General features: G+C 43.7%; 1 protein-coding gene across 1 annotated transcript in view; it reads right to left on the reverse strand.

Annotated features, from left to right (window-relative positions):
* Positions 1 to 828, reverse strand: part of EMH_0010900 (uncharacterized protein) — a gene marked incomplete at both ends in the record, with an annotated part of 4,409 nt that overhangs the window by 2,138 nt on the left and 1,443 nt on the right. The window lies entirely within an intron of this gene.

Genomic DNA, 828 nt, shown 5'->3' on the forward strand with positions numbered 1-828 from the left:
CGGCTATGCAGCTGTTCATATTCTTAATTTTCTTTTTCGTGGTCTTTCTGTTGTATGGCTTCTGAGATTCTTTAGATATTAAGCGATTTCAGATATCAATTCAAGCCTTTTGATATGAATTTCTTTGTTTCAGTATCTAGTGCAGCTCTCTGCACCAACATACAGTTCGTCTGCCTAGCAGAGATGCACACAGATAAATAATGATATTCACAGACAAACAAGAGTCGGGTCATAATAACAAGTCGGAAGGAAAACCGCAACCACCATGCGAGGTGGAAAGGCCTCAGAATGTAAAGTTTACACTCTGATATTTCTTAGATTCGCTGCTTTTCACCTCAATGCTCTAGCGAGCATGTTGCTCGGAGCAGCAACTACAGTTAGGCTAATCACGCAGCAAGTGAAACTTCGCATACTGAGGCAAACAACGGCGGTTTCGACAGCTATTCGCTCTGCATAAGGACGGACGGATACTAGGTAGCTAGCTAGCTAGCTAGCTACGTAGGCCCCGGAAATCTGCCTGACTAGGCAGAGATAGCTGCCAGGATGGCGACCAAACCGGCAGTTAGAATGCTAGGAACGGCAACATTTGCAGAGCTGGTTACAGTAGGATCCTTGAGGTCTTCTTCTGTCATATCTTTTATTTCAGTTTTTCGTGCAATAAGTTCGTTGAAGTACTCCTCGCTGCAAGGAGGATGAACAAACAGACAGAATCAAGGAATACATGTCCAGTTGCTGTAGCTGTTCACGTCTAAATCCTCATGTAAGAAGCATCTAAGTTCAAATCGGAAAATTCAAACTTACCTAAAGGCGGCCGCGTTCTCTTTTGCT

This window comes from Eimeria mitis, genomic scaffold (assembly GCF_000499745.2).
Source record: "Eimeria mitis Houghton genomic scaffold, Emh_scaff397, whole genome shotgun sequence".
Lineage (NCBI taxonomy): Eukaryota > Apicomplexa > Conoidasida > Eucoccidiorida > Eimeriidae > Eimeria > Eimeria mitis.